Below are 12,352 nucleotides of genomic sequence, written 5' to 3' on the forward strand. Positions count from 1 at the left end.
TCTTGGGTTAATTTGCTCTGATTGGCTGGTGGGCATGGCTTGGGGCATAGCAAAGTTACACTCAATTTGCATGTTTCTCTTCTATTAGATTCGATATTTCGGAGAGGAAGGGAGAGGGAGAAAGAGATAGAAACATCAATGATGAGAGAGAATCATTGATTGGCTGCCTCCGGCACACCCTGTACTGGGAGGAAGGGGATCTAGCCCACAATCCTGGCACATGCCCTGACTGGGAATTGAACTGTGACCTCCTGGTTCATAGGTCAATGCTCAACCACTGAGCAACACCATCTGGGCTAGAAACTTTATCTTTAATGAATACATGATTTGTTCCTATATATCAGGATGTGTGTGTGTGTGTGTGTGTGTGTGTGTGTGTGTGTAAAGAGATTTAAGGAATTGACTCCTACTGTTGTAGGCTGGTGAATCTGACATCTGTACAGCAAGCAGGCTGGCTAGAAACTCAGGCAGGAGCTGATGCGATAGCCTTGACACAGAATTTCTTCTCCAGGAAACCTCACTTTGGGCTCTCAAGGCTTTCAACTAGTTGGATGAGGCCCATCCACATAATCAAGGGCAGTCTACTTACTTAAAGTCAGTTAACCACACCTACAAAACACCTTAAAAGATCCCTAGTTGGTTTGGCTCAGTGGATAGAGCATCAGCCTATGGACTGAAGGGTTCCAGGTTAGATTCCGGTCAAGGGCACATGCCTGGGTGGGGGCATGCCAGTAGGGGGCATGTAGGAGGCAGATGATTAATGATTCTTATCACTGATGTTTCTATCTCTCTCTCCCTCACCCTCACCCTCTCCCTTCCTCTCTGAAGTCAATAAAAATATATTTTTTAAAATACCTTGAAAGAAACACCTAGACCAGTGATTTTCAACCTTTTTCATCTCATGGCACACATAAACTAATGACTAAAATTCTGTGGCGCACCAAAAATTATATTTTCTGCCAATCTGACACACATACAAAAAGGAATATTTTTTACTCCCTCACACCGGATGGCTGTTGTCATTTTTTAATTTGACAAGCTAAGGGAAAAGAGGTTGGTGTCCCTGACTAAATATTCACATGTTACATGTTTTAAAAATTCTCGTGGCACACCTGCCATGGCATACCAGTTGAAAAATCACTGACCTAGACTAGTGTTTGCTTAAAAAATTGAATATTATAGGCTAGGCAGGTTGACACAATGGACTGCCCACCACACTGTAGGCCTAACATAATGAGAAGAAAACAATATGTTTTGCTGTGTCAAAATAGTACCAAAACATGGCACTTAGAGAAACTGCATAATAACAAGTATGTATATTATTAGTGAGCCCAGCTTCTGGCTGAGCGGCACTCCCATTGTGGGAGCGCACTGATCACCAGGGGCAGCCCCTGTGTTGAGCGTCTGCCCCCTGGTGGTCCAGTGTGTGTCATAGCAACCGGTTGTTCTGGTCATTCAGCTGTAAGGGTCGTTGGGCTTTTATAGATATAAATTTATATTAACTTATTATAAAAGGCAGTGACTCACAAAAATAAACTCTATACTACATGCTGTTTATATCTAGACATATTCCTATTTCTAGGTAATCTGCTTACATCTTTGAAAATTAAAAAGAACTTAGTGGTTCTAGCTGTGGCTAAGACACATGAAGAGGGCATTTTTCCTCTCCAGTTTGTATAATATTAATAAATGCCAAGTATTGCCCAATACTGCCCATCTACAGAGGCACTCGAATGCTGAGAGTGAGTGAAAAACTAAGCCTTGGCCTAAGACGAAGCTAGTAAGTTTTAAAAGAATTAGAGAAATCAGAAATCTGGTGTAGGGCTGCAGGGCCCCAGGGGAGATGTAGTAACATCAAAACCAGTCCAACTGGAATATATCCAATTAATTCCAGTAGAGGCCATGCAACAGGGATAGCAGAAGTTCATATCAGGAGCCACATATACAGGAGTATCTTGATATTTAAAACAGAAATATGACACATGCCCTAGTTACGGGGTGTAGCATGGAGTTCCCAAAGGGTTAAACAGGTTATTTAGAAATGCTGATTGGCATTATTACCCTCATAAAATGTTTGGTTTTCCCCTAATTTTGGACACTTGGGAACATCACATACCTTGGCCCCCCCTTGAAATTGGGTGTGGCCAAGTGAGGAGTCAGGCCAATACAACATGAGGGTAGTCATTCACGAGGTCATTTGTGGGCAGAAGCCCTTGATTGCTGGAGCTCAGCTCTCTGGAGCTCTCCTCTCCTACTGGGTGACTGAAAGCATGCACTCATATGGGTGCTGTATGGTCAGGGCAGGCTGCAATGCTGCGTCAGCACACAGAGAATGGTTGCCCTGGAGGGTGGCCCAGATGTGCAGAGGACTTCAAACGTTGTTAAATAATGATATTTTCCTGTTTTTCTTGTTTATAGCATAGCCTGCCTGGTAATGGCATGGAAATAGGCAAAAAGAATATTTAGTTAAATACCTCTAAAACTGACCAAGTGGTCAGAAGCATTCTCTCTCTCTCTCTCTCTCTCTCTCTCTCTCTCTCTCTCTCTCTCCCTACTGTTTGCTGTTTTTATTTTTATGCAGGGTATGCTATAGAGACAATTGGAATGGGCAATGAGGAAGCATAATTTAGTAATTTTTTGACTGAGGAAACTGATTTCTATAAGCACCAGAATTAGAAGTGTCACCTTTTGATAACTAGAGGACATGCTGCTCTTTTTATCTTTTGTATAATTTAGTGAGGGTCCTTTGGTTTGTAAGGAACATCACTATCAAACCAGCTCTAGAAAATAGGGTTTATTGTAAGGATATTGAAGGGTTCCCTTCCCTTCCCTTCCCTTCCCTTCCCTTCCCTTCCCTTCCCTTCCCTTCCCTTCTCTTTTCTCTTCTCAGTCCCTCTGGTCCAAATGTCTTCATCTGTTTACTCATCCTACATGTGAATCACTTGGTAGTGACCACCTTATTTCAAGCCTGCAAGACCCTTCATTCAAACAACCACCACCAACTTTCCTCTGGTTTTTATTATTATTTTTCTTTTTTTTGCGCGGGGGGGAGGGGGGGTCTCTGAAGTGTGTTTTATTTTATTGTACTTATTTATTTATTTTCCATCACCATTCATCCTTCTATGCCCTCTCCCACCTCCATTCTATCCCCTAGTCCCCGCAATTACCACATCCTCTGGATCTTTAGATCGCGCTCTTCCCAAAGGATGTCTGATTAGACTAGCTTACTTTTGCTAACGAGGTCAGGGAAGCTAAAGGTTGCTGGCCTTTAGGTATCCTCTCGATAGACGTTCAGTGACTCTGGTCCAATCCCTGTGATGGTAGCAGCTGAACTTGTGACCTGATGGTCACTCAACAGGTGACAGGGCATTTTATTTAGAAGAGGAGCCTGGGCCGGACGAGCACCCTACAGCTTATGTAGCACAATTCCCCCTCCTGCCTGGATTTCTTTGGTCTGGGCATCAGGGACACCCTGAGAGAGAAGAAGGTTTTTAAGGGGCTACTTCTAAACAACCAAAATCCAAAACCTTCCTGCCTGAAAATTGCTAATATCTGGCCTAACTTATCACCAGGGAATAATTAAGATGCTGCAAACAATAGAACCCTTTGTGTAGTTGGAGAGAGAGGCGTTATGAGTAATACTGTGCCTTCCCCTGGACTTACACACATAGTGATTCTTACACTGGGGATATGTGAGAGACACACCTCACGCTAACACTAAATTCCTGAGTTCCCATTCCACGTCTCATCCTGGAGGTCTGAGTCAACTCTTTTCACTCTATGAAAGTTGATTTTATAACGTAAAAAGAAACCTAAACATGAATTTTAATTTTTTTCCTAAAAGTTCTTTGAAATGCTTACTCCCCAGCTTTATTGAGACATAATTAACATATAACATCATATAATTCTAAGGTATAGAACATGATTCAATGTATGTTTATATTGCGAAACAATTAACACAGTAAGTTTAGTTAATATCCATAACCTCACACAGTTACAATTTTTTCCTTGTGACTAGAACTTTGAAGAACCTACTCTCTTAGCAACTTTCAACCATAGAAACAGTATTGTGAATGGTCGTCATCATGTTGTACATTTCATCCTCAGAGCTTATTTATCGTATAACTGGAAGTTTGTACCTCTTGTACACCTTCACTGAATTCCCCATACCCTTTTATTTTTTATTTTTTTAAATATATTTTATTGATTTTTTTACAGAGAGGAAGGGAGAGAGATAGAGAGTTAGAAACATCGGTGAGAGAGAAACATCGACCAGCGGCCTCCTGACACTCCCTACTAGGGATGTGCCCGCAACCCAGGTACGTGCCCTTGACCGGAATCGAACCTGGGACCTTTCAGTCCACAGGCCGACGCTCTATCCACTGAGCCAAACCGGTTTCGGCTCCCCATACCCTTTTAAATGCTTATTCCAACTATTGAGAAATGAGAAGAGTGAACTGAGCTTGCATCGTCAGTGAATATTCATTCTTGCAACAAACGTTTCATTACGCTCCTAGTATGTGCTGGGCTTATTACAGGCACCGGAGATTCAATTGGGAACAAAAGAAAGTCCCTGCTCTCAAGGACCACGTCATCTCGCTGCGGGGAGAGAGACAGACACATCACATACGTAGCACACCACCTACACACGTCATGTCAAGGGATTATAAATCTGAAAAGGGAGCTAAATCAGTGCGAAGAGGCAGAGTGATTCGGTGCTATTTTAGGCAGGGATAAAGACTGCTTTGTTCAGATCACCAGTGATCTCCCCGTTAGTCAAAACTAATAGTCATTTTACTTAACCCATCAGCATGGTTGACACTGCATCTGCTTGACCTCAGGACACCAGCATTTCCCCCCAGAAGCTGTTATTCGCAGTCAGCTTTGCGGGCCCTTCCTCTCCTCCTTACCCTCTAACTGAAATTAAGTACAACTAAGGTGCCTCGACTTCCCATTTTATACAACACCAGCCTGGCTCTCTTCTCTCACCTACCTACATGCCATCTCCACTTTCATGTATAATATGCTTCTCAGAGTTAACATACCTAAAACTTGTTTTAGATCATCTCCACAAATTCATGCACCTTGAAAGGAACTGTGGCTGCGATGGGCATAGGGGCGGGTCTCAGCCCATCCTCCGCTCCCCCCGCCTAGCCCCTCCTGCCATGGCCCCTGGTCCTCTGTCTGCAGCAGCCCCACTCCCACACGCTGACTGCGCAGAGCGATTGGGGCCGGTGCCAGCAGCCCTCAGGAGCAGCGGAAGATGGAGAAGCCCTCAGGGGCAATCGGGGCCAGCAGCTACCACTGGCACCCGCTGACGGCCCCAAGCAATTGGGACCAACGCCGGGCACTGGCAGCGGGTGCGAGCACCGGCTGGGGATGCTAACGGGGCAGGCACTGGCAGTGGGTGTGAGTGGCGGCTCTGGTGCCAGCAGCAAGTACAGGCAGTGCTATCACTGGCAGCGGGCGTGAGCAGTGGCTGCTGGCCTCGATTGACCCTCAGGAGCCGGGGGAGGTGGAGAAGCCCTGAGGGGTGATTGGGGCCGGCACCAGGCTATTAGTGCTGGCAGTGGGTACAAGTTGGGTACAAGGGGGGCCAGTGCCGGTAGAAGTTGTGAGTGCCAGGCGGGACTGTGGTGCATGGGAGCAAAGAATTTTCAGTAACCACCAGAGTCTCGCCCCCACCTCCCTGCCTTGGTCTGGTGCCCCCACTCACCTGCTACACCATCCTGCTGTGGCCAATGCCTGCCATGTTCCACGCACGCCCCTTGTGGTCAGTGCACGTCATAGTGACTGGTTGTTCGGTTGTTTCACTGTTTGGTCTGTTTGCATATTAGCCTTTTATCATATAGGGTAATACTCTCTTCAGTGGTCTTCCCATTTTATTCCTGCTTCCTTCCTACCACTACATCCAAAGTCAGTTCTTACAAAAGAGTGATCACTTTTTTAAAAACTTAAATCATATCATATTACTTTTCTAATGAAATAATTTGCATTTCACCTGAATAAAATTCAGAAATCTCTGAGGCTCTATGTGGTCTGACCTTTCACCATCTCCTGGAGTTCATCTTATACCACTTTCTCTAGTTCACTGTGCTCTGGCTACACTGGCCTCTTTTGACAGTTCTTAAAACTTCAGAATCTTACTTCAGGGCCTTTGTACATGCTGTTCCTTTAACCTAGAACACTCTTCTTGAGATAGCAGCTTAAATATCTCCCTCACTTCATTTGAATCTCCATTCAAATATCACCTTCTCAGACAGGTTTTCCCGACACAATTTGTCTACAATAGCAAGTAGCACCTCTTTGCCCATCACTTCTTTCTGTGCCCTTAACACTGTGCATTATTTAATGCTAATTGCTTAGTCCACCTGACATATTGGATGTGTGTTTGTGTGCGTAATTGTTTTCCATTCTTTTCTGAGCACTGAGAATCACTTTATTGCACACGTTTTAGGTGGTGGGGAGTCCTGGAGAGGGGAACACACAACAGGCTCTATTCAGGTGACAGGCTCAGGGGCTGGTGCTGGGGGGCATGATCCTGGGGCCTGGGGGAGGCCTGGATGGAGGTCGCAGCTGCTACCTCTGCTTTTGCTCCTGCTGGAGCCTGGCTCTGTTGGCCCTGGCCCGGCCGGAGTATCATCGTAGATGGCTGTGATGATCCGATCCTTCTGATCCTTTTCATCCATCAAGCTACTGTGCATCTTCTCCAGCTTCCTGAAGGCAGCGTAGTGCAGGCCAGTGCCTGCCAGCATGATAGGAGGCGGTATCCCAGTACCCTCTGGCCGTGTCTGTGCTGCTGCCGCCTCAACTCTGGTCCCTGATGCCTCCCACCATGAAACCGGGCCCAGCATTGTGCATTGGGAGATGCCCAGGAGCTGTGTGCTTGGTGAACAGACCGGGGATAGGCTATGGTTCCTAGAGACTTTGGGGGAGTTGATAGTGGTCATAGTTTGGGGGGCTCTGCTCCAGGTGGAGCGTTTGGCATGCTTCACTCAGCCCTACAAAGCAGCTGTGCGGGCTGGGTTCCCAGGGTGCAGTCAGCATGCAGCTCTTCATGCTAGGGTAAGAAAGGCTGTTTCACTTCTTCAGCGCTGGCACCAGGATGCACCCCCACCAGTTCATAGTAGTTGCTGGGGCCAGAACGCTGCCTGGTGGCCTCTACAGAGAGCCCAGTGGGAGGGCTGCGGGGCCTCAGCCCACTCAGGCACAGGGGCGGCACTGCAGCAGCGGGCAGCGGTGGGAGGAGTCCAGGAAGAAGATCACTTTGGGACCAGACTTCAAACACTCTGGGGGCTAAGGGAAGGCCTGGCCCCATAAGCTTGGGAAGGAACTGAAGCAGGCCCAGAGGACACCATGGCAGGTGGGGTCCCCTTGCTCAAGGTTAGACCCTCGTGTTCTGGGCCTATCTACTTATCTTGCCTCTAACTCTGGCCCTTCTCCACCCCGGCCTCAGTGTCTGAACAGCCAGCCGCTTGAATTATTCTTTTTTAATCATCTGTCTTTTATTGACTAGAATGGAAGGTTTACAAGTGAAGAGACTGTATTCTTTTTTTTTTTAAAATATATTTTATTGATTTTTTTACAGAGAAGAAGGGAGAGAGATAGAGAGTTAGAAACATCGATAAGAGGGAGACATCGATCAGCTGCCTCCTGCACATTCCCAGTGGGAGATGTGCAACCCAGGTACATGCCCTTGACCGGAATCGAACCTGGGACCCTCCAGTCCGTAGGCTGACGCTCTATCCACTGAGCCAAACCGGTCTCGGCGAGACTGTATTCTTTTTAAGTTATATTCCCACTGCCTGATGTGTTCAATTGAATATATGCTTCCAATAACCATCAATATGCAAAAAAAAAAACTTCACTAATTTGAAGTAAAGGGTAATATGATTAATTTGAGTGCAGGATTCTTTTTCAATAGAATATTTATTTTTAAATTCAGAACTGAAATATGAGATAAAGATACAAATATAAAAGCAAACATGAATGTTTATTAAATCCAAATAAATAATGGCCACCCAAATTTTATGTAAAATATATCCTCTTTATATTAAACTTAGCATATAATTCCATAAGTTATAGTTTGGTCCCTGATGGAAAAAGTAAAATTTATTCCTGAATACACTGGGTATAACATATTTTTATGTTCTTTGAGAAATAACTTTTCTAAATGAGTAAAATTGCCTTCTGAAAGAAAAAAAAAGGCTCAACAATATTTCAAGAGCAATCCAAAAGATAAGTAAAGACCCATTAGTTTAAACCTCAAATAATAAAATTTGTGATGACTAATATATTTCACAGAACCTCTACAGAGAAGAGGGTAGAACTTGACATGTTAGAAGTGGACATCAGGGGAATGAACTCTAAGATAATAAGTCAAATTTTTATAAACAGTCATGGCTCCACTAGGATTGGCTGTCTAGACTGCAGGTTCTCCAGCACAAAGCTCTACCAGCTCAGGTGAGAATAGGTCAGACATACTGTCTACCATCAACTACTCAGAACAAAGTACATCTCCCAGGAGAGTCAAAACCAGGAGAAGAGTCAAAATTCTTAATGTCAAAATGATAGTAAAGATATCCAAGTACCAAAAGAAAGTTCAACATTTCAAGAGCAGGTTATTCTCAAAACAAGATATAAAATACAATAACTTTAGTTCTTTTCTTGAAAAAAAATAATGCCTCTATTTTTTAAAAATAGACTTTTTATTGATTTGATAGAGGGAGAGAGAAACATCGATGTGAGTGCAACATCCATCACTGCCTCTACATGCACTTCACAGGGGACTGAGCCCACCACCCAGGCATGTACCCTGCCAACCAGGAACCAAACCAGCAACTCTTCGGTGCACAGGACAACACCCAATCAACTGAGCACTTAACAGCAAACTAAAATATTGTTCACTTAATATGATTTGCCCCCAAGGATGTAAGCTGTGACTTGCAGCATTTGACTACATAGATGACACCAAATCACCCCTATTTTCTTTTATTCCATACATTTATCTTCATAAATAGTTGTGAAGTCAATAGTAAAATTAGTGTGTGTTCTTCAATAGAAGAAGTTACTCCTTATACCTAAATTTTTGCAAAGATAATATGCATACAATTCTTGTATAACAAGACTTTGAGATCCTTGAATGAAAGGACTAAATCTTTGAGTTCCTAATCTATACATTTATGCATCATCTAGCACAGTACCTTGTACAGAACAGATGTTCAAAACACAACTGGTAAATGAATAATTCATTTACAAGAAGGCAAAGTTTGATGCTCATGTATTAAAAGAAATAAGAATATTTTTAGTCTGGTGGTTTTGTTATATAACAGAAAAAAATATGAATTTTACTTTGAAGTAGCATCTTAAATAGCTTTGTGTATTAATTTGATAATACTAGCTACCCTAGCAAGCATATCCTCAAATTTCAATGGAACAACACAATAAATGCTTATTTCTTCTTCATGTAAAGTCTGATGCATATTTTCATAGTGGGTGGGCTGTATTCCTCTATGTCAGGGGTCCTCAAACTTTTTAAACAGGGGGTCAGTTCACTGTCCCTCAGACAGTTGGAAGTTTGGACTATAGTTTTTGAACAAATTCCTATTCACACTGCACATATCTTATTTTGAAGTAAAAAGACATAACGGGAACAAATACAATATTTGTATTTGCATGTGGCCCGCGGGCCGTAGTTTGAGGACCCCTGCTCTATGTGGTAATCAAAGAAGTTAGCTCTTTCCATGTGGTGTTATGCCTTCCCCTGGGCCCTAGAAACCTCTTCATTCAGCTAAAGCAAGCATGTCCAACTCACAGTCTGCGGGCCACATGTCTCATTTATTTGGCCCGTGTTAGTCTTTGAGCTTGACATGCTTGAGCTAAAGGGTGGGAATGCACAGGCAATGAATATCTCCTGCTTAGCTGTTTTCGCTTGAAAGTGATGACACACGTTAGCCCACAGTTCATTGACCAGAATGAGACACATGGATCCACTTAGATGCAAGCAGGTGCAGGTCAGGAAATAGAATTCTTACCTGGGCACATGTTTCCCAGAGAAAAATGTACAAAAGAATGGGAAATAGAATTTTTTGGTAGACAGCAAGTTGTTTTTTGCCAAGTTTTATTCCCCCCCTCTTCATTTGTTTCTTTATAAGCAGAGGATATTGTTAAAGTCAGCATCCAGTAATAGCTTGAAAAATGTAGATCCCAAATATAAGGTAATCATATGCAAGTATAATATAATCATAGTCAGCCTGGCCAGTCTAATAAGATTTTTTAAAAATGCGGTATATTTGAAAAAAAAATCTGTATAAAAAGGATGATTTGGCTATTTCAGCAGGCCCAGTATGAGGATGTAGTTCCCAATTAACATGCTGTTGTCTAGTTTTCCTGAGAAGGGTCCAGTTTTGTTAAGATGTGTGTGTGTTACAGCAGTATGGAAGTATGAACATGCATTAAAGGTACCTGATGACAAATGTGTTGTAAAGTGACTATGATTCATAACCTCTTTTTCCCCACACATACCTCAGCTAGGAGGTGTCTTAGATTTGTAGAGGACTGAAGGGTGTGCCTCAAAGGTGTGCCTTTATTTCCTATCTGTTTCATATAACTTTCCTATGGTGCTGACATTTTAAGCCTTCTAATCTTAATTTAAAGGTGTTTTTCCTAAACCTGAAAAGTGAGTCTAAAAAATGGTGGAAACTGCAACATGTGGGAGAACATCATGGTCAAGGGGGTGAGAATCCCTGGACATGGTTTCCTAGTCTTTCCTCAAGCAGACCCTCTTCATCACCCACAGGTCTTGGCATCCCTGCCTGGCTCGGTGCCATCTGGCTAGGGACCAACTTCCCAAATTTACCTTAGCAACTAGCTCTGCCCATGCTTAGGAGGCTGCTCTCAACAACCCCTTCCTGAGATGATACAGTGGCCTCTCAGAGCTCATATTTTTATGACAGTTCTATTGGACTCTAGGCTTTATTGAGGGCAAAAACTATCCCTGTCCACCCCTCTCCCTCCCACACACACATAAATTACCTACCACAGTGTCTGGCATATAAAAGAACAACACATATTTATTTAACACACTGTCTACCTAATTACCGAGCACTATCCTGGGTTGTGAATTGGGCAGCAGAATCCTGGAGCCAGAGGGACACGCCCTGCATGGTCTCCTGTCCAGCTAGCAGGCCTCCACAGAGGCTTACCTGCTTTCTCCAGTAAGTTCCGACTCCTTGCAGGCCAAACTGTTCAAGTCATACGCCAGCACCATCAGTCAGTTCCTAAAACTTATTTGCAAGTTTGAACTTTAATGTAATCCCTGTCCCCCAAACACTCTGGCTCTATCTTCTAGCTCCCTAAGTATTTTATTAGGCCTTTTACTAGGCTCATGGTCCTTTTCAAGAAATAGGCAAAAGTTGATAATGGTGGAATTTGGAAAGAAAACAGGAAGGATGCAGAGTGGGAAATTCACTTAGTTCTCTTGATTATTCCCTAAGAAACTCCAGCCTCCTTGCCAGGCCTTGGTGCTGAACTGAGGCTGGTGGGACAGAGGTGCGGAGTGACCTGCTGGCAGAGGGAGACCCTCAATCCTTATTCTGGGGCAGGTAGATCGGGAAGGAACGTTTGGACCACTGTCACCTCGGGCCTCTGCCCTGAATTATCTTCTTTTCCTTCCAACTGGAGGCACTCATAGTGTGGACCCTCCTAGGGCTCCAAGGCCCTGCGAGTATGGGTAGCGGTAGCATCGGATGGTTGACAGGCAACTGGCCAGAGCAGGGAAGGGAGGTGTGTCACAGGCAGCCTGACCAGTGGCTTGCCTGAGCAAACAGGGAAAAGGCGACCCTCTCCGGGTGTCTCTCCTGCCCCCTCATGCCCCCCAGACACCTGCAGGATCTCAGAGTGTCCCCGGTGACTCAGAGTTGTCCGGGGTCATTTTGACTCCTGTCCCGATCTTCCTTGTGCTGAGCTCCCGCGTCCCACGTCGCTCAGCACATCCGGCCACGTCCTCTGCCCGAGACGCTGGGTGGCACCTCTCCCCGGACCCCCGGACCCGCCAAGGCGTGGAAGTCAATGTTAGCAAGCAACACGTCGCCTGCAAAAAGGGCTGCATAGCTAAAACAGCTGTATAGCCATCACCAGAGGAGCCCGGCTCCCCAAGGTAAGGTGTTTATTCGCGGACGTTTTGGCGATCCTGCCTGGACAGCCGTGGCAGCCACAGCAACTGCGCCCCGCGCCCAGCCCTCCTCCGCCCTCTCTCGCCTCTCATCCCTTCCCTCCGCTCCCCGCCTCCTCCCTCCGCGCCCTCTCCGGAGCCACGCACACACCCGGAGACACTACTCACACTGTGGCTTAA

General features: G+C 44.8%; 1 pseudogene; it reads right to left on the reverse strand.

The window, feature by feature from the left end:
* Positions 1-6,513: 6,513 nt before the first annotated feature.
* LOC102755218 lies at positions 6,514-7,318 on the reverse strand (annotated as a pseudogene).
* Between the last annotated feature and the right edge of the window lie 5,034 nt (positions 7,319-12,352).

The sequence above is a fragment of the Myotis davidii genome, unplaced genomic scaffold (assembly GCF_000327345.1).
Source record: "Myotis davidii unplaced genomic scaffold, ASM32734v1 scaffold226, whole genome shotgun sequence".
NCBI lineage: Eukaryota > Metazoa > Chordata > Mammalia > Chiroptera > Vespertilionidae > Myotis > Myotis davidii.